The 19,772-nt window shown below is 33.1% G+C and overlaps 1 long non-coding RNA gene across 1 annotated transcript; it reads right to left on the bottom strand.

Moving 5' to 3' along the window:
• Positions 1–3,063: 3,063 nt before the first annotated feature.
• LOC127704248 (uncharacterized) lies at positions 3,064–19,477 on the bottom strand. Its single transcript, XR_007983201.1, has 3 exons — positions 19,235–19,477; positions 18,062–18,128; positions 3,064–3,160 (listed from the first exon to the last, which is right to left on the bottom strand). It is a non-coding gene; the product is annotated as an uncharacterized LOC127704248 (long non-coding RNA).
• Positions 19,478–19,772: the final 295 nt, after the last annotated feature.

The raw sequence follows: 19,772 nt of genomic DNA, 5'->3' as shown, positions 1-19,772 counted from the left end.
AAATCAATCAGACTTCAGTTATATTATACTATTTTGAAGCTTTTGATTAGAACATTTGATTTTTATCACAAAGAATAGAAATTTTTCCCTGAGAACAATACTGTGTTGAGAAAAGTGCTGAGTCATCATAATAAGTCAAATTGATGGGTACTGATATAAAACTTTATTCTAGGATTTCAATATTAACTATATTGTATAAAATGCACCAAACTATAGTTCTTTTGTATTTGTTTTCACCTTTCGCAATGATTAATTCAATTGGAAACACCAGAATTCAAGTCGCGACAAATATTTTTAACTGAAATATTTGCCTTTTTTTGCTGTGTAATTCCCTAAATGTATCACTTGGGTATTTCTCTAGACATAATCTATTAAAATGGGAAATTGTCTGGTTAAGTTTGTACTGTTTATGGAGTAAGACAATATTTGGTCATACTAGAAGCATTTTCAGTGTTATAATTGTCCATCTAAGAAAAAAAGAGGCCCACTTGAGGCTAAATTTAGATAGAATTTATACTCTCCTGTGTAAAGAATTGTTCACAATCTTGGCAATTCATGCAGCAAATATTTCAATAGTGCTTCATTTTGTAGTTTCTATCTTTTATTATATCAGGCATATATAATCTTTCATTTTCTACTGTTTGAAAGGACTTTTGTGGGAAATTAGTACTCCCAAGGGACATAATTCAGCTTTTTCATAGATTAATACAGGCAGCAAACGCAACTTCACAGCTGATTATTTTGCATATTTAATGTTTTAAGTGTCTAATATCTTTGTTCTAGCATCTCAAGACAGAATAATGGATTTTATAACAAGCTCTGAAATTTTGAACCACCATATGGCATATACTTAAGCATGGAATGGCGATTAGTATGAACAATCTTGAATTTGTGCTTATGTTGTAAATTTTGGATAAAATGAATACAAATTAAATGGAACCGTCATTTTTATCTGTTTAAATGGAACTGTTTATTATTCTTTTTAAATAAGATAAGATATGATTGGATACAGGTTGTTTATTAAGCCTTATCTGAAAGAAGCAGAGAAAGAGGTAAACCAGCATGTAGGGTTGGGGACATAAAATGATCCATGTTTCTTTAAGTAATGGGGACATACAAGTATTTATTATAGCCAAGGTTTTCACAATAACCCAGTATTGCATTAATGGTGTCATAAGAATTCTTTATATCTTTATGTCACAGTATAGGGAAAACGGTACTATTACATTTTCCCAGCATTAGGTTGGCCTTTTGTGTACCCAAGGCAGGTGAAGGAAGTCAACTTGGGAGCGCTGTGATTGGATGTAAGGGTACAATATATTTTTTTATTTATCTATGAATAACTGCAGTATGTATATTTACAATATAAATTGTGAAACCTATTGAAATATTTTCTAGAGAATTATTCGAAAAGACTTCCAAAATTTCATAAATTTGGCGTAAAAGGACGGTGGGCATGGATAACATAAACAAGCTCCGTTGGAAGTTGGTCATGATACTATTTGGCTTCAATTTTTAAAACAGAATAAAAAAGTACTAACACCACACATAACTGTTTTATCCAGGTTTTTATTATAAAAAGTGGTAAATTTTGAAAATGTTAGTATTGTCGGCTATGGCAGAATAAATAGTACCGTTTTCCCTTAAAGCAAGAGAGACCCGTGCCTAAACCGCTGGTCGGTAACAACGGAAAATTCACTTTTCCTGAGAAACTGTTGAAAAAATCAATAGTAAAACAATAGCGGTGACGATACTGATCAAAAGTTATTTCTAAACAACGATCGTTTATTTGAAAGAAACGATTTGCTAAACTATGGTATTAGAAATATAAATCAAAGACACAAAGGTAATTGCATTAGAAGCTTGTGAAACTGAAATTTAAAAAAATTGTATTCTATGCTGATTATTAAAAAAGAAAATGAAAAAATCATGTACATACAAAATTTAAAGATCTTTCAGGTCAAACATTTCTGAGTTTTCCACATAGGTTTTTAGCCTTTTACAATTTCCCAAAATATACCTATTTTTCACATCTGAAGTTTTCGAGTACACGGATTTCCTCTTGTCGCGTGAACTTTAAACTTGTCGTGAATATAACAATTTAAAAATAATGCCTGTGCAGGTTGCAACATTAAGGATAAATATTTTTATAAAGTAGATTGTCCGTTAAAAGAATATTACTATTCTTTATACAATTTTAAGAAAAGGTCATCTCGATTTATGTTCGATTATTGCCGGTCTTTAAGATCTGTTCACGTTCAATGTTTAAATCGCGATAAGGTTCGTCTGGATTAGGTCAGTAACTTAATTTCAAAAAAGTTAATCTTTACTCCATATCAATTGTTTCCATTTGAATTTTTTTTCCAGAACTTCTCTGATGTTGCTGCATACATATACTTGTATCAGAGAAGTATAGAGCTAAAGGAAACACATTGTAGTAGGTACTCCAGGAATGTATTCACAAAGCAACATTTTAAACCAATAGTAGCATTTTTAACCAATTCTACACAAAATTCCTATAGTGTTCGTCATTTGATATTTTAGGAGGGAAATGATATTATATGCAAGGTTAGTTTATTTCACTTTTATTTCATTGTTACTCTTTACCAGTACGTTGTGAATTGATAATTAATAGCATCCGAGGTAAAATGATTGAAAAGATCAAGATTTCTGAGTTTACTGGGTAGGTTATATTCTGACAATAGATTTCCCACTGAGATGTAGGTAAACGAGACAACACGCAAGCAACATAAAAAGCCAAATATAACTTTTGTAAAATCTCAATAAAGATACAAGGCTAATAAATTGGTACCCATATCTAAAGCTTTTTATCATTATCTTATCGCTGACTTAGAGCTTAGCCAGGAATACGCACATTAACACATGGTGCTATTGAACAGCATATGGAGTATTCCTTACCAAAAACAATGTATTTCAATTTATGGAACATTCTTGTACTTATCATTCATACCTATGTTTTGATTTGCAGAAACAATTTTTCTGTGTTCCGTTGTTTCATCAGACGAGGATGCCATTGAGGTCTCACCAAATTCCAATTGATGGACAATTTTACGTCTGAGAGCATCTGACATTTTGACATGTTTCAATGATTCTTCCATTGTAAGGATTCTTTTTCGTTTGTTTTGTTTTATTGGTGATTCTAAAATTGATATAATACAATGTAGAGCAAAGCATGATACGACCACAAACGGTCAAATATTAAACATATAAATATAACTCTAGACATTTCATCGTTCGTTGTATAGCTATAGGCGGGACACAGATTATGTGTACTATGTCCTGGTAAAATTTGCACTCCTTGTTTATGGGAAGCTGCACATGCACCTTTGACCTTTTGAGTACTTTCATTTGTTAAAATTTCTTTCTATTTAAGTGAAATATTACAACAAATGAAATTTTCTGAGTGCATTGAGTCTCAAAAACACATTTAAGAAGAAAATGTCCTTGAAATAAGCCTCTACTATTGGTAGACAGAGCAATCCATACTCAGTGTTTTGGGGAGCTTTTTCTCCATATTCTGCTATTATAGAAAATTTTTCCTAAGTAATACTTTGATAAATATATTGTTATATAAGTAAATGAAATTATTTTTAAAGCAGTAACAACAAATTATTCACTAAAAGAGAATCTTTTTATGTCCCTCTCTGGAACGCGGCGTTATTTTAAGTTTTACGAAATGACTTATTGAAACCTCCATGGAGACAGAAAACTTTTAAATAGATAGTTCATTCAGCTTGAATACTTCTTTAACTCTTTCATTATAATATTTATAGAATAAATGAGTGAACGTAACCCTAAAATTTTAATTTATTGACCTAAAAAGTTGAAATTTTGAAGAAATGAGAGGTATATATGGACCGAGAGATACCTAATAATGCAGACGAAGAGGTCCATTAGTGGTATTCATCATCCAAAAGTCATCTTTTGTATCATATTCAACTGTTTGCAGGCACATGAGATTAATATTTTATCATTTATCATTTATTGGTCCACACTATATTCTATCATGATGCGGCTTGATTTGGATTTTTTGAAGAAATTTTGCTCAAATCGCTGTAGATGTCGTTTTACATTATACTAAATTTTTTTCTCAAACTATTGAACTGACCCATTTTGATAGGTTAACTTCCTGTTATAGTTATTTTCTTGTATGCAATGAAATATTATGTGACATTTGGTCTTTAGTTCTGGACAGGATAAAACTTTACTCATGCCAAGTAGTTCTTTATTTGAAACAAAGATAAATTCTGCACTTTTTTTTGAAAAGTGCAAATTTAATAAAAGACTAATAGGGGAACATCAATGGTGGTATTACATCTTTGCTTCGAACGCTATCAACGAGAAAACCTTAGGAAAAACTAATGTTCATGATGTAGAATCGCAATAATGATCATCCTTTTGGGGTTCAATATATTAAGTTGTATCGTATTTATCTTGAATGCCCAATAAACAAAAATGTTGTCTGGTGTCATGAATGTCCATGTTTAGCCCCATAAATCATATGTTGGTACGATTTTTTTCACAAATTGGCTGTTATTTTTGGAGGGATTTATGAGCAGTCCAAATAAAAACAAACTGTTGTCTAAAACATGTTTACATGACCTACAGACGTTTAACACATGCAAAGCTATGATTTCTTGCCTGGTTTTGGATTTTCAAATATTCTGGCCTCGGGAATCATTGAAGAGAAATTAACTGACGAAATGCTTATCTGGTGCTATAAAATTGGTACCGATAACGTTATTGCATATAGCACTACATAAACAATGTGGTCAAAAGTTGTAAAACATAACGTGAACATTAGTCAGTTATTACACACGAGTGATATGAGAGTGGCTCTGTTGGTTTCTCTTTTGATTTATTGCACACTAAATCTTGTTGGAACCGTTTATAGCTTACTATATGGTACTGGCTTTGCCCAATGTTCAAGGTCGAAAGCTGACTTAATAATGTAATGATGGCACGTTATATCATTTTGCAACCATACCACATATTCATACTGTTATATTTCATTCTTATCCTAAAACTGTATGTTGACAACTCTTTTTCATAGTAAATTGCATACAGCGATATAATAAATAATGCAGGACGACTCGATATGTTATATTTTATGATAAAAAATATAAAATTTTAACTAGAGGCTCTAAAGAGCCTGTGTCGCTCACCTTGGTCTATGTGAATATTAAACAAAGGACGCAGATGGATTCATGACAAAATTGTGTTTTGGTGATGGTGATGTGTTTGTACATCTTAATTTACTGAACATTTTTCCTGCTTACAATTATCTCTATCTATAATTAACTTGGCCCAGTAGTTTCAGAGGAGAAGATTTTTGTAAAAGATTACTAAGATTTACGAAAAAATGGTTAAAATTGACTATAAAGGGCAATAACTCCTAAAGGGGTCAACTGACAATTTCGGTCATGTTGACTTATTTGTAGATCTTACTTTGCCGACATTTATCGTTTTTTACAGTTTATCTCTATCTATAATAATATTCAAGATAATAACCAAAAACAGCAAAATTACCTTAAAATTACCAATTCAGGGGCAGCAACCCAATAACGGGTTGTCCGATTCATCTGAAAATTTCAGGGCAGATAGATCTTGACCTGATAAACAATTTTACTTCATGTCAGATTTGCTTTAAATGCTTTGGTTTTTGAGTTAAAAGCCAAAAACTGAATTTTACCCCTATGTTCTATTTTTAGCCGTGGCGGCCATCTTGGTTGGTTGACCAGGTCACGCCACACATTTTTAAAACCAAATAACCAAATGATGATTGTGGCCAAGTTTGGTTGAATTTGGCCCAGTTGTTTCAGAGGAGAAGATTTTTGTAAAAGATTACTAAGATTTACGAAAAATGGTTAAAAATTGACTATAAAGGGCAATTACTCCTAAAGGGGTCAACTGACCATTTCGGTTATATTGACTTATTTGTAAATCTTACTTTGCTGAACATTATTGCTGTTTACAGTTTATCTCTATCTATAATAATATTCAAGATAATAACAAAAAACAGCAAAATTACCTTAAAATTACCAATTCAGGGGCAGCAACCCAACAACGGGTTGTCCGATTCATCTGAAAATTTCAGGGCAGATAGATCTTGACCTGATAAACAATTTTACTTCATGTCAGATTTGCTTTAAATGCTTTGGTTTTTGAGTTAAAAGCCAAAAACTGAATTTTACCCCTATGTTCTATTTTTAGCCGTGGCGGCCATCTTGGTTGGTTGACCAGGTCACGCCACACATTTTTAAAACCAAATAACCAAATGATGATTGTGGCCAAGTTTGGTTTAATTTGGCCCAGTTGTTTCAGAGGAGAAGATTTTTGTAAAAGATTACTAAGATTTACGAAAAATGGTTAAAAATTGACTATAAAGGGCAATTACTCCTAAAGGGGTCAACTGACCATTTCGGTAATGTTGACTTATTTGTAAATCTTACTTTGCTGAACATTATTGCTGTTTACAGTTTATCTCTATCTATAATAATATTCAAGATAATAACCAAAAACAGCAAAATTTCCTTAAAATTACCAATTCAGGGGCAGCAACCCAATAACGGGTTGTCCGATTCATCTGAAAATTTCAGGGCAGATAGATCTTGACCTGCTGAACAATTTTACCCCATGTCAGATTTGCTTTAAATGCTTTGGTTTTTGAGTTAAAAGCCAAAAACTGAATTTTACCCCTATGTTCTATTTTTAGCCGTGGCGGCCATCTTGGTTGGTTGACCAGGTCACGCCACACATTTTTAAAACTAGATAACCAAATGATGATTGTTGCCAAGTTTGGTTTAATTTGGCCACGTAGTTTCAGAGTAGAAGATTTTTGTAAAAGATTACTAAGATTTACGAAAAATTGTTAAAAATTGACTATAAAGGGCAATAACTCCTAAAGGGGTCAACTGACCATTTCAGTCATGTTGACTTATTTGTTAATCTTACTTTGCTGAACATTATTGCTGTTGACAGTTTATCTCTATCTATAATAATATTCAAGATAATAACCAAAAACAGCAAAATTTCCTTAAAATTACCAATTCAGGGGCAGCAACCCAACAACAGGTTGTTCGATTCATCTGAAAATTTTAGGGCAGATAGATCTTGACCTGATAAACAATTTTACTTCATGTCAGATTTGCTCTAAATGCTTTGGTTTTTGAGTTATAAGCCAAAAACTGCATTTTACCCCTATGTTTTATTTTTAGCTGTGGCGGCCATCTTGGTTGGTTGGCCGGGTTACGCCACACATTTTTTAAACTAGATACCCCAATGATGATTGTGGCCAAGTTTGGTTTAATTTGGCCCAGTTGTTTCAGAGGAGAAGATTTTTGTAAAAGATTACTAAGATTTACGAAAAATGGTTAAAAATTGACTATAAAGGGCAATTTCTCCTAAAGGGGTCAACTGACCATTTCGGTTATATTGACTTATTTGTAAATCTTACTTTGCTGAACATTATTGCTGTTTACAGTTTATCTCTATCTATAATAATATTCAAGATAATAACCAAAAACAGCAAAATTTCCTTAAAATTACCAATTCAGGGGCAGCAACCCAATAACGGGTTGTCCGATTCATCTGAAAATTTCAGGGCAGATAGATCTTGACCTGATGAACAATTTTACCCCATGTCAGATTTGCTCTTAATGCTTTGGTTTTTGAGTTATAAGCTAAAAACTGCATTTTACCCCTATGTTCTATTTTTAGCCGTGGCGGCCATCTTGGTTGGTTGACAGGGTCACGCCACACATTTTTAAAACTAGATACCCCAATGATGATTGTGGCCAAGTTTGGTTAAATTTGGCCCAGTAGTTTCAGAGGAGAAGATTTTTGTAAAAGTTTACGGACGACGGACGACGGACGACGGACGCAGGACGACGGACGACGGACGCAAAGTGATGAGAAAAGCTCACTTGACCTTTCAGGTCAGGTGAGCTAAAAACAAAAAAAGTAAAGAATCATTTTACACAATTTTAGGTGAATATATTACGAAATCCGTTTACTTCCGTACGGAATGTGTTATACTGGTCTCTAGGTCAAACATATACAAGGATGGAGTGGCTGTTTTGTAATGTCACCTTAAATTTTAATCTTCACAAAAAATAACTTTACAATTGTAGAAAAAAAAACCAAGATGTGTAAGTGTGTAAATATGAAAATATTCTTGTTTTTATTCATTTAAGAATGGGAAGATTTGTGGAAATTATATGAAGTAATGTTGGAACATACAATAATAAGTAGGAGTTGTAAGACTTTTGTGTATATAAGTCCTATGATGAGCATAATGTGTGTTTCACTCCCCTTGATAAGAACATTGCGATTTGTCAAAAAAAAGTCTTTCCTTCTAAAGCCTCTTGAGCGAGGTAGAAATCCTGGCAAATCCTGGAGGTGTGAGGTTTGCCTAAAAAACTACCAAAACCTGGGAGGCTTAACATGTATGCTATTATGTAACAGTAATGTAAATGTACTAATTATAATGTAAATTTAGGTGCATATATCTACACTATTAAATACTGTATGTACTTATTTCAGTATAAAAATAAGGAGATGTGGTATGATTGCCAGTGATACAACTAAAGTTCATATGAAGTGGATATAAGCAGTTTTATTTCTTATGCAGCAAAAATACTGCAATCTGATTGGTTAATTACCCCGGTGTAAATAACACCCACCCTTGTTCACCCCGGGATAAATAAAATTTTGCCAAAAAATAAAAAATTTACCAAAATAAAGAATAAAAATAAAATGTTAAAAAACAATAACAAAAAAAATGTAAAAAAAAAAATATAAAAAATAAAAAATAAATGAATTTGAAGACTAAAATTTGTAAAAAAATAAAACAAAAAAAAATTTTAAAATTTTTTTAAAAATTTCCCCCCAAAAATTCAAAAAAACTTTGCAACCGTACTGCCTTCAACAACGATAAAATCCCGTATAGTGCTGTATGGTCAGCTTTAAAAGTGCAAGACATGAAAAATATGAAACAATTCAACTGAGAAAACTAATGACCTTATTCATAACCTGAGGGATGTTGTTCTATTCCCTGAAAAATGATGTTCGGAGCTGGGCGAGCGTTTCCGATGGATTTTGGCTATTTCTGATACGTCGGCCTAGTTCGTCCCAAAGATGTTCAATTGCCGATAAATCTGGAGACATTGCTGGCCATGGCAACACATGAATATGGTTATTATTCAAAAAGTTCATCGAAATGTGTGCCACGTGACAACGGGCGTTGTCCTGCTAAAAAACGTGGTTGAAACGATGTCTTCGGAGAAACGGAAGAACAACTGGGGCCAGAATTTCGTCCCTATACCTTGTTGCATTTAGGTTACCAACGATGATTTTGAGCTCGGTGCTTTCCTTGTAGATTATTCCGTCCCCATACCATAATTCCGTCACCACCAAACCGATCTGTTGCGTGTAGGCACGCATCAGAAAATCGTTCATTGCGCCTCTGGTAGGCCCTGGCTCTGCCGTCGCTAAATTTCATGTTGAATTTAGATTCATCGGTAAAAAGAACCTGTCTCCATGTTAGCCTATTCCATCGAATCCGTACTCGAGTCCAATGAAGTCGCGCCATCCTGTGACGCTGCGTAAGGATAGGTCCCTTTAACGGACGACGAGCTCTAAGACCAACTTGACTCAATCGGTTATATGGTTTCATTCCATTCAGTGGTTCTCTAGAAGAAGTTCAAAATGTAAAAAAGTTAACGCCAACGACGGACGACGACGGACGACGGACGCCAAGTGATGAGAAAAGTGCACTTGGCCCTTCGGGCCAGGTGAGCTAAAAAGTAATAAACAAATTTAAAGGTGACTATCTTAATTCAGTTCGAACTGAAAATTCCAGTTTTTTTTTACCTTTTGATTAAATCCTTAAGTTTGACAGCAATAAACCAAACTACCAAACAATTTGGCATTCTGTAAGATCAATGTATTATTGAGATAGCTGTAGAATTTTATGAAAATCCAAGTTGTTTTGAAAAAGTTATAGAAATAATTAAAGATAACTATCTGAGTATAATCAAAACTGAAAATTCTTGCTTTTTTTACCTCCTTTAATTTGACAGCAATGAACCAAACTACCAAGTAACCTGGAATTTTGTAAGATCATTATATTTTGATGTTAGATGGGCTGAATCAGACCAGTCAAGACTAAATTTGAAGGTCAAGCCTGGTCGAAACAGGTCGAGACTGAGTCAAGACTGGTCGAGATTGCTCGAGCCTTTTATCGAGACCATTTCAGACTACACAAAGATAATCAAATACTGAATCAGACTTATTAAGTAAGGTCGAGACCAAAGTGGAGTACAGTCAAGTACAGTTTAGTACTGTCGAGATAATGTCGAGTCTTATCAAGTAAAATCTGTGCTCAACCTTACTGGTCGAGCACAAAATATGGTCTTTTCAGACTCTGAGCAGTTTGCAGTGTAAACGAGATCGAAAAAATGATACCTAGTTAAGGTCTTGTTCAACTTTCTTATTTTATTATCTTTTATAATTTTGCAGAGATTTCAAGTACACAGTCATCACAGTCAAGTACACAGTGATCACAATTAACTAGCACAGACTCATGGAAACCTCGTGATAAACTGAACAGAAGCATGAATATACTGTCAAATGGGAATTTTAAACCACTGCGGTACTCTTTGACTCGACCGTTTAACAACACTCATCAATCAACAAGAGATTACTCCACACAGAAAGCTAATGAGTGCGTTCAGTATTTATTTGAATGTATTGCCCCAAACCAGACAGATGAATTAATGAAATTAGTTTTTAAAAAATATGATTCAAGTAAAACGGAAGAAAAAGTAGAAGAAGATGCATTGACCCAGGCTGTAGCAAAAGCCTATACAAAAGCAGATGGTCATCAGAGTCAGATACAAATTCTATCTTTGTTTAAAAAGACTCATCACTGTAAGCTAATTCCAGGACTGACAAGGCATAAGATTGATACTGCCAGAAAATATGCTGCGACTCGTGGTCCGGAGCAAATCATAAACCCACCAAAGATTCATCGAGTTAGAATGACCAAGTTCCAGATACAACACTTTATTCAGTTTCTTTTCAGTCCATCTTTTTCTCAAGCAGTAGGGTATGGTTCTAAAACCCTTCACTTATCATCTGGACTGCAGATAAAGATACCTAAAATGATAAGAACTATGATTGCCTCAAGAATTATCAATGCGTATGAAAACTATTGTGAAGACCAAGAAGTCACTGTACCATCCAAAGCAACATTATGCAAAATAGTCAAAGTATGTGCTGCATCACAAAAAAAATCTTTAAAGGGGCTTGATAGTTATATCCTGCAGATGGCATGACTGCCATTGAAACACTTGAAAAAATTGTCTACTGGTTGGAAGAAAATGGGATTTCTAACAAAGCTTTTAAAGAACTGCTCAACAAACTTGCAAAGGTGAACCAACATTTAAAGTTTGACATGAAACTTCATATGAAAAAAACTCAAACTGTACTGATCATTGTACAACGTTTGCTCTGACAGATGATCAGAGTAAGGACTTTAAGGAATCTTGTGGCCACTAGCACCCAGGCCTGTTCTCCTTGCACCAAAGTTTTAGAGGTAACAACTTATATTTCAAATTCACTTGCTGAAGCTAATATAGAAGTTGATTTAAAATCTGAAATGAATCATGATTTTGATCTATCTTGTAGCAAATTATCAGAATGGAAAGCACATGTTGTAAGAACCATCAACCAGGAAACAAGTAAAACTGGATTAATAAAAACCATGGAAAACCATCAAGTCCTGATAATCAGGGATTGGGATATGAAGTATTTACCACATAGTTTTAGAGAATCACAAAAAAAAATGGTTTGGCAAACAAGGCATCAGTTGGCATGTGATAATTGTATTGATTCCAAAGCAACCAGATGACAATCCTGAAAACTGTATAGAAAGAAATTTTAGCCTGGTATCCTATTTACACATATTACAAGGCGGTACTCAAGGATGGTTATCAGTAGCCATGTTGTTGAAGGATACTTTGTTTAGGATTAAAACCATGCAGCAAATTTACAAGAAGTGTTCCTAAAATCAGACAATGCAGGTTGCTACCACTCATTGCAGTTGATGGCATATATATGGAAGAACAATTCTCTGTTTGAGTTACGTGTAGGAGAATACAACTTCAGTGAAGTACAGAGTGGTAAAGACTTATGTGATTCAAGAGCAGGAACTTGTAGAATGCATGTCCTGAAATTTGCCAATGAAGGAAATAATATTGAAAATCCAGCAGATTTAAAGAGAGCACTAGAGAGTAAAAGAGGGGCGAAAGATACCAGAGGGACAGTCAAACTCATACATTGAAAATAAACTGACAACGCCATGGCTAAAAAATAAAAAGACGAACAGACAAATAATAGTACACAAGACACAACATAGAAAACTAAAGACTAAGCAACACGAACCCTCCAAAAACTGGGGGTGATCCCAGGTGATCCGGATGGGTAAGCAGATCCTGCTCCACATGTGGCACCCGTCGTGTTGCTTATGTTATTACAAATCCGGTAAATATTCTAATTCGGTAGGTCACATTCGTGAAAAGGGACGAGTATTGTAGTTACGACATAAGGAACATATCCGATATCATCTGTGAAACGGTTATTTTATAACGGTCAACCAACTCGTGATGGCGTCCGTAAAATTAACGAAGGGATGATTTCAACTTCATCATTTGGAACTCTTGGTTAAATAGCTTCCTTGTGAGCAGCAACCCTCTATCAAGGAAATCATGATAGGAAATACAAGACCGGGAATATCGTATCAATTGGGAGATATAAACTCCGTATGCAGGCGCTGCTGGAATGTTGCTACATAGAAATGGAAAGTTCACAATAGGGAAGCTGAAATCATCTCGTTTGTCGTAAAGTTTTGTTTTCAACCGACCCTCATTGTCACTTTCTAGATGTAAGTCAAGCTATGAGGCAGACTTAACTGTATTTGTAGTATCCTTTATCTCTAGTTCGATGGGATAGATTCGTTCAACATAGTCACCATATTTTGTATTATTTAGTGAGAGAACATCATCTATATAGCGGAACGTAAAGTTAAAGGATATTGCTAACTTCTTATCTTTCTTCCCAAGAAGTTCCTGTATGAAGTCAGCCTCATGATATAAAGAAACAAGTCGGCAATAGAGGGGCACAATTGGTTCCCATTGGAATTCCGACAGTCTGTTGAAAAACACGTCCTCCAAACGTAACAAATATGTTGTCAATCAAGAAATCAAGCATCTTGATAATGTCAGTTTCAGAGAATTTTTTGTTTAAATCAGAGTGATTCTTTGTTAAGTAGGATTTATCCTTCCCCAAGATAAAAATACTTGAAAAGTCAAATGTTTTAATACTATTGCAAGATGAGAGAGTCTTAGATTGTATGTACTCTAAAAGATCTTTGGAATTTTTTAGTATCCACATCTGATTCACGCCACCTCTAGAATAGGCAGTAACAAAGGTGTTAGAATCACTTTGTAACACTGGTAGAGATTGCAGTTGAGAACTCACCTGTTTTGATAGGGACAATCAAACACTTTAAGATCAGCAAGACGTCAAACTTCGATTTTGAGGACCAAGGAATCAAAGTCTATCAAGCATTTGGTATAGGAAGTGTATTTTTCATTAAAAATACTAGAAAAGATCTCCAGAAACCTCAGTTATGATGAGAGTAGGATAAAGGTAGGTTTGTGTATGTAAATAGGTTTTGTGTCTTTGACAAAAAAAGGAACAGCAAATCAAACAAGACACCGGGCCTAATGACAATTTTACCAATATTTTACGTTTTTGTCTAATATCTTGAAAAATATATAAAAAAAAATAGACGCTTTAAATATCAAAAAGGATCAGCAAGACAATCATGACAATATCTACAAATTTTGCCGAAATTGTTGGTTTACTCCTGATACATGTTATAGTCATGATAGTAGTGATTGCCATGATAGTAGTGATTGCCTTAATTGATATATTTCTTACTATTTTTTGCATTTTAGACACAAACTAAAAAGAATAGAGAGAAACGGTAAACAGAAAAATATTATCAGCCATACATTATTTTTATCATGAATTCTATTCTAGTGCACAATGTTGGAGAGAGTCTATTGTTGAAAGGTGCTCATAGACCTAGGTTAGCGACACAGACTCTTTACAGCCTCTACATAATGACAGACTGTTAGGTCACTTTCTTATATTACATATATGAAAAAGTTTAAACAAATTAAATTTTCAAAGTATGTTAATAGACAATATAAGATTGATATACATGATATAAAAATAATGCTTTTAATCTGTAATGTCAAATATTTCCCAGTTTTTTTTCAGATTATAGAAGAGCCATTTGAAGCAACGTGTAATTTAAGACCAACAAAACTCAAGCTGAATAACTCAACAGAGCATGGAGATTTAGCTTGCACAGTTCCTGGGTGTGTCAAGTCATTTAGAAAACCGTCAACTCTAGAACAACATCTTGTCATTGGACAACTTATTTACTATGAAAATGACAACATGACTGATGTTGCCATGGAAGTTTGGGTGGAGAGGTGGAGCAGATTTTATGGATATGCCATCAAACTTTAAGTCTGGGTGGGCCTTAAAGTCAGAAAGGAAATTTGTGTGTTTCAAGGCTTCAGTTAAGGATTATATCAAACAAAAACGAGGCAGGTGGAAGATTATTTGCTCCTGATGATTGGGTTACAGCACAGTAGGTTGGAGGTGTATTTACAAGCTTACAATTAAAACTACAGAAACAGAACCCGGAACGTCCAGGATTAGAATTGAACTTGAAAACAGAAGTTGATGATGACTTAAATGAAGTTCTAACTGAGTTAGATGCTATTGAGACTTTGAACATTGTCGACTCTGTAACTAAACAAATATCTTAGGGCCAATGTGTTCATTTCGTCTTTAAGGATTATGTTTGCTTTTGTTGTTCCAATGCTAAACATATTGAAATTTAATAGAAAATCCACAGCCTTTCCCCTTGTTCTCTAATATCTGACAATTATTTGCCTGAAATATAGAATATTACTGCATGCAGTTCTAGCAATGATTTCCTTAAAACAAGTATATAAATTAAGAAATTGGTTAAAACAAAAAAAATATGGACAAATTCAAGTACACCTTATAGGGTGCACTTGACTTTAGTGACTCATCACGAGGTTTTTTGGAATGTAAAGATTGTGTATGACTTTTTGTGAACAATAAAGGCAAGCACATCATAGACTTGTAAACAAGTCATGTAAGCAAGTAATCTATGTTTAAAACTTTATAACAAGATCTCTGTATTAAAGTCTGTGGATTTTCTGCAAAAATCTTGCTCCAAAATTCCCATTTTCTATTAAATGCAATAAAACAATAACTAATATTGCTTTAAACAATGTTTCCCTTTGGTATATGTATAAAATGGCACATCTCTATTAATCATTATCTTTGCTGTTATGAAATTATTGCACTTTGAAAATTTAGTAAGACACATACTGACATAGCTACGGAAGGGATTAAAAATCTTAAGCACTAATTCTGAGGGCCAATGTGTTCATTATGTTTTTAATCACTAAAGTTTCTAGTTAACGTTCTTCTCTGTCCATCTTTCCGTCTGTCTTTCAGTCTATTAAGCTAAGGGCTACCATCTCTTATCCGCAACTATTCTTGACTTGCGCATTTCCAGTGATGTATGAAAAAGTTAAAGAACATGACCATTTAAGTAATGGGTATTTACTTCATATTACTAGTCACGCTGGGTGTTTGATACTGTCTACCAATTAACTTTGTAGTATTGAAGAATTATTTAATCACTTTAAAAAAAAATTGTTCTAAAAGAGGGACGAAAGATACCAGAGGGGCAGTCAAACTCATAGATCGAAAACAAACTGACAACGCCATGGCCAAAAATAAAAAGACAAACAGACAAATAATAATACAGATGACACAACATAGAAAACCAAAAACTAAGCAACACGAACTCCACCAAAAACATGTGCTTGATAATCATGATAATGTTGCTAGAAATCGATGTAAATGTATTTAAAAATTTTGTTCTATTTCTTGTACTTGAATATTACTTGTATTTCATTTATTTTTATTTGTTATTATTCATTAAATCATGAAAACTTTCAAAATGTAGTTTTAGATATGCAACATCAGTTTCTATGTTTTCTTAAATTCTGTACCTGCGTGGTTGAAACATGTATAAGTTCCCCACCCACCCCCTTGTTTCCCAAATCATTCTAATACATTTTTGATAAAGGTCTTCCAAAATAGAAAAAAAGGGAAAGTGCTGGTAACAAATAATGTACATGCAAACTTGCACTAGTGACTTAGTGTATACAACTGTCCAATATTTCATAAAAATATCACTATTTTGATATGGCTACTGGATGAAAAATAGTTTGAACCCGAGTAAAATCTTTTAGTTAATTATGAGATAGGTGATGAATTTTCAGTAATAAACAATTTCATAAAATTTAAAGCGTCCGTAAATTTTTTTATTCATTTTTAACATGTTTAAAATGTGGTGTTTTTTGTCATTTTTCAACTTTTTGAGGAAATGGGTTATCTTCCTTGAACAAAATATTTTTTTTCGAAAAAAATTAATATATTTAAAGGAATTGAAAATTTAATTTAACTATATAATAACTTGTTGAAACTTTGAAAACAATCAGATGTAGTGCAATAGGCAGTCAAATAATTGATTAAAAAATTGTCATTTGTAAAGCAAAATTGCGCCAAAATTAGGATGAAAACATTAAGCCCCCTAAAAGACCCCAAAATTAAAAAAAAAAAATACATTTCATATCTTCAATACATTTGTATATATGCAATGCATACACAAAATTTCATGAAATTCTGAGAACCCTCTTGAATTGACATCTGCCTGGCTCTATCATAGAATGGCAGTTAAATCATTAACACATTACTTCAAGAAAGAAACAGTGGCCGAGAACAGAATGTCTTAAACAGAAATATTATATAAACCACATCTGTTAACAAAAGATACAATACATTATTGAAATGAAAGATTATCAAATATCCATTCCGAAACAAAAATGTAACCATACGCAAAAGTTGTATTTTTCGCCAGAAATAAATAAACTTTAAGCTGAATATGGAAACAGAAAGCTGTCAGATTAATCTCTATGCTTGAACCAAATAATTCGTTTTTAAACATGGCGAAGTATGCATACAATTTTCAGAGATAACCATGTGGTACTGGTATATTGGTAAAAGAAATATTGAAAAACTATCAAGGCAACGTTGACCTTAGATGGATTGAGGTATTATTTTTAGGCGCCTTTTAGTAAGAAAGCTCTCAAATGTTTCGATTCTTTTACATCCTTAGCTTTCAAATATGCGGCTTTAAACGTTGCTGACAAAGGTAATGACAGAAGAGCGCATCGGGCGGATAAAATTTATAGAACGTTCACATTTTTTAAAGTGCAACTTCCTTTATCTTTAAATATCTGGACTATATAAAGGGTTCATATGCATTAAACACCAAAATAAATAACTTGTAAAAGGTTATTGTTATTTTGTTAATTTTGTTGGTTGTTTGATTTTCGTCCCCGAGGGTATCACCAGCCCAGTAGTCAGCACTTCGGTGTTGACATGAATATCAATTATATGGTCATTTCTATAAATTAACTGATTGCAAAAGTATGAATTATTCGAAATAATAAGGATTTTCTTATCCTAAGCATAGATTACCTTAGCCGTATTTGGCACAACGTTTTGGAATTTTGAGTCCTAAATGCTCTTAAACTTTATAGTGTTTGGCTTTCTAACTATTTTGATCTGAGCGTCACTGATGAGTCTTGTGTAGACGAAACGCGCGTCTGGCGTATCAAATTATAAGCCTAGTACCTTTGATAACTATATAGAACTCTTACCATTAAAATTTAAACATGATTATGAAAGATTTGGGAAGCGTTTTCCTTTTGTCAACAGTATCAGTATATTATGTTAAATAGTTTGAATAAATTTTCTTTGGGTCTGCTTTTTATTCATACAATACCTTTCAACAAACATAAATGTAGAGCTGTGTTTCCATCCTCTCTGATGTGGTTGATGTTTGCTTTGTGCTAACAGAAGTATGTCAAAATATAAATTATTAGTCTATTTAGCATGAAAGCATGTGAATTCAAATCCGAGAGATATATATATTTTCTATTTAAACACATTCTGCGTATGTTGATGATTTTGTTTTACACACACACAATAACTTACGTATGAAATTGTAACCGACTTCGAGTTCTTAACAGATTTCACACTTACTCAATATATGTTCATTAGTTGTTATTTGCCTTGAACGAGCTTTCAGATTGTTACTTTGTGTCTTTAGTATTATTGTTAATTACTTAGTGTGTTGTTTGTGTCAATCTTTTGAGTCAAAACTTTTTCAAATGATGAATAACGTGGTCATATTTGTACTGTCAAACCACTGTCTCAAATAATAGGAGGGTTGAGCGTCCGCAATATTTTTTAACGCCGCCATTTTCTGTATGTAGCTGTCATGCCAGATTCCGTTTTTAGCTTGCTCTACGGTATGGGTTTCACTCCTTGTTAAAGGTCATACGGGGATCTATGTTTGCTAACTTCTACCTTATTTGTCCCTGGATTTAAAATGTCTCATCGTCAAGCATACCACATCTTCTTGTTTTTGTACTATTTTATAAAATTTAAATTGTTGAAATGATAGTTTAAAATGACAACATGTGAGTATAGAAGATTAACATAATCGTATGCTACATTCTAATGGAAACTACCCAATATTATGCATGTATTACTTAATAACCAGCTCTAAAACTTCCATCAACATTTACCTGTTCACCGAATGCATGACGTATAGTACTTGAAATATCGTCCTTAAGAAAACCGATTCATATTGAGTGAACACTTGACCACCTAGACTTGACATTTGTTCAACATCATGACACATCAAAACAGTATTAGCGTATTGTGCAATGAATTATTTGTATTGATCAAGGCAGGTACAGAAACATTAAGAAATATAAACGAACTATTGCCTGATACTGATAGTTAGCATAATGAATTACATTGAGGTCATTTTTTTGACATCACTTATAATTTTGAATCCATATGTTAACAAAACAAAAGTATATATTACAACATTCTTTAAGTTATTTAATAAACAAAACTGAAAACGTTATTCATGTTTTATTCTTACCTGTACTAACAATTTAACAGTTGAATATAAGTCATGATTTATTGCCTCCATTAAAACAGAATTTCCTTCTTTGTCACAAATATTTGGATCAACTCCTTTATCTAACAAAAATTCTGTCAATTCTGGAGTTTTATCTGATTTCCTTATGTAACACAATAAAGCTGTTTCTCCCAGACTATTGGTTACATTGATTTCCGCTCCAAATTCCAATAATGATGATACTACGTCCTTATCAGATGGTTTAGCATCTATGAAAGAAAAGGAAAATGAACACTAAATTTTAAAAGATATATGGAACAACGTACAAGTTATTGTAAACACTTACAGAAAGCATGAACAGTTATCAATATATTTTTTTTGCATTTCATTTCAGTAAATAATCCAGGTTTTAAAATGAATGCAGGAAATAATGTATCAATTTTATTTTCAAATGATGGCTATATTTATGAAAATAAAAGATAGAATATTATGGTAGTTACTACATAAATTGAACATAGTTATTTTGCATGGGAAATTACTAATTAACGGTCAATCATTA

The sequence above is a fragment of the Mytilus californianus genome, unplaced genomic scaffold (genome assembly GCF_021869535.1).
Source record: "Mytilus californianus isolate M0D057914Y unplaced genomic scaffold, xbMytCali1.0.p SCAF_6, whole genome shotgun sequence".
Classification (NCBI taxonomy): Eukaryota; Metazoa; Mollusca; class Bivalvia; order Mytilida; family Mytilidae; genus Mytilus; species Mytilus californianus.
The sequence above is the reverse complement of the archived record's forward strand: the minus strand, read 5'-3'. Positions and strand labels throughout refer to the sequence as shown.